This window comes from Zingiber officinale, chromosome 1A, assembly GCF_018446385.1.
Source record: "Zingiber officinale cultivar Zhangliang chromosome 1A, Zo_v1.1, whole genome shotgun sequence".
NCBI lineage: Eukaryota > Viridiplantae > Streptophyta > Magnoliopsida > Zingiberales > Zingiberaceae > Zingiber > Zingiber officinale.
In genome coordinates, this window is record NC_055987.1 from 44,161,380 (window position 1) to 44,164,571 (window position 3,192).

The window sequence follows — 3,192 nt, forward strand, 5'->3', positions numbered from 1 at the left end:
TTAATGTCTTATATTATACAATCAAGCTATATTAACTTTATCTTTACCATATTTGCAAGTTACAATCCCTCCCCACCAAATCTACATCTTGTAGAGTTAACCCAAGCTTGCAAGTTATGCCCCCTCCCTTCTCGTCACCCAATCCAATCTAACAACTCTGATGGTAGCTCCTAAGGCTTGTTGTGATAAGAAACATGATGTATTTTCAAGTAATCAAGATTTAATTTCTACGCATCATGTACGTATGGTGATTAAATTCTTGGTGAAATTGGGACATCATGTCAGGAATTATCATTAATTCTGTTTGAAAATCATGAAGAAGGTTGGCTGAGAATATGACTTCTGAGTTGATTATTTGTAGACCTCGCTTCACTTGTAATATAAGAAATGTTAGTACCGAGTCAGGAAAGGGGTCTTCGGTGTTGACCCTCCGACGCTCAAGTCAGTCATTGGAAAAATAGAAGGAAGTGGAGCAATAGAAAGCACAGGCATGAATAGTGCATAACAGTAGATGGGTGTCAATTTTCTAGAGAGAGAAGTTGACTCCTAGGGTGAGGTGAGTGACTCCTGGGGTTGTTCTCCGGTGACTTTGGAAGGCTCTTCCCCAATTTCCTTTCCTCTTGGTGGTGGTCGTTGACTCGTGGTGGACGACTTTCCTCCAGTGGGTCTTGGGTGGATTCAGAGGGTGCTGAGGGATATTCCACTGGCTATATCGGGGTGTTCTTCTTCTCCGGCATAGGGTTATCTTCTCGCTGGTATCGTCGTTCATCCCCTCCCCTCCCCTTCCTTCTTCAGTTTCCTTGGTTTTCTTTGGTTCCTCTTTCCTCCTCTCACCTAGCTCCCGAAGGAAGAACTTTGCTTAGTCAATTCCTGCTGCAATACACGTTATTGAAGTTTTCCAACGAAGCTTTTCTGGTGAACTGCATCTTCGGTTGCTGCATTCTAGGAAAAGAAATATCTTGCCATATCATTCCACATTAAAAGTCATTAATTTGTGCAACTATTGACTTTAATTGGAGTATTGCATTTTTGGAAGACTAGTGTGGCAAATTTGAATTGGTAATTGGTTGGGACCACAAGTTCTATTTTGCATGCACACGGTGATTGGTGAAGCACGTTATCTCATTCATATTGGTTTCCAAGTATCGTGGTGGCTGAATTTCTCTTCCATTTCAGTTGTGGTTAACTTTGCATTGCTGATTTTGTAATTCCATGTGAATGCATCAAATGGGAAAGAAGAAGAAAGGTCTCAAGTATTCTCCTTTGAGCCTAACCAAGGGCTCACATCCTATGTTATTTGAAGAAGATAGATTTCCTACTATGAAAGATACTTCACAATTGGCAAATGAAGATGAGATGGCAAATAAAGCATCCTATGTGGCAAGCACATGTGGACAAGCGGACAAACCGAACATTGCTGAGTTGGACGAACATGTTGATGCGGCTAAGGAATCTGATGAGGTGACCACCCCATAACATGTAGAGACTTCTCCTCAGCCACCACAAGCCCAAGGAAGTCCTCCACCTCCACCACCACCGGTGGAGGAGGGGGAGACCTTGCCGGAGATGCAAAAACAGCAAGCTCCGGCACCTAACACTCTGTCGGACCGAAGGAATGATACTGTGAACAATGAGAGGACTGATCAGCCACCAAAGAAGCAAGATTAGGTTGGACTCTTCTAAAATAATTGCAAAACTAAACTTGCTATGAATTTAGATCAGTACGAAGCAAAAGGAGAAAAATTAGCTTTCCGTTTTGAAGATATAGATAATGTGGAGGATGCAATGGGGTTTTGTTTGGTTGGATGCTTCATGGGTTATCATCCGGGCAAAGATGGAGTCCGATACATTGGTTCTCAATGGAAGACATTGTTGGGGTAATTTCCCTAGGTCAATTTTGACCAGTTTGACTAAGCTTGAGTTGAGTCAAGCTTGAGTCAGGATTTGAGTTTTGATGTTTGACAATATAAGGAGATTGCTGGAGCAATCGTCTGGTTATGGAGATGGTCAAAGGGTTGACCAAGTTGATGAGAATACAAGTCAAGTAGGTCAAGGTTGACAGGAGACTTGACTGGGAAAGCCCTAACTCGAAGTTAGGCACTTGGAAAGTCCTGGTGAGGAGCCAGGCAGCTGAAAAGACCAAGTGTGATTTTGGAAAAAGAGAAAATCCTGGTGAGGAGCCAGGCAGTTGGAAAATCCAAGTGTGATCTTAACAAAAGAGAAAGTCCTGGTGGGGAGCCAGGTGATTGGAAAGTCCAAGTGTGATCTTGGCAAAGGAGAAAGTCCTGGTGAGGAGCCAGACAATTGGAAAGTCTAAGTGTGATCTTGGTAAAGGGTGTAAGTCCAAGTATGTGGTCTTGGCAAGGTAAGTCCTAGTGTGACTTGGCAAAGAGAACTCGATAACTAGGATGAGGCCGAAGGAAGCTCCTGAAGGCAAGGTGTGAAGGATGGGAGATATTTGAGGGACGCAAGGCTGATAGAGGAGGCTAGAAGGCTAGTTCGAGATTGGTCGAGTATGGTCGGATGCTAGGTATGATGTACCAACAGGTCATGGATTGACCGAATGTTGATTTTAGGGGGCTTTGGACTTGATTGGGCAAGTCCACAGGAGCTGGATCGATCAACCAATCGATTGGCTCATGCCCAATCGATCGGTTGATCGATTGGGAGAGCACCCGCGACAAAGGGTTTTCCCAATCGATCCATGGATCGATTGGGAGCCTTTGTCGATCGCACAGAAAGCCTCCCAATCGATCGGTCGATCGATTGGGAGCCTCCAATTGATCGGCTAATCGACCGGAGGTTGGATTTTCGTGCGATATCTCTGGAAATCACACGAAACACAGTGAATCGATTGCCCAATCGATTCAGGGGATTTCCAGAGAGCACAGAGGCGCTTTGGATCAATCGGTCGATCGATTCAAAGTCTCTCCAATCAATTGGGAGTAATCCAATCGATTGGGATTCGACTGTTGGCGCAGATAAAGGCATTGCGCGTGCGATTTCTTCAGAAGAACTTCATTCCTTTCTACACAAGCTTGCAAGGGCGATTTCCACAGCTCTCCCTGCCAGTCTTGAAGATTCTTGGAGGCACGTCCAAGTCAAGAGGCGAGTTACGACAAAAAGAAGAAGAAGCTAGGGTTTCATTGGATAAAATCTTGTAAGAGTTATTTGTTTTTGCTTCCTTCTTGC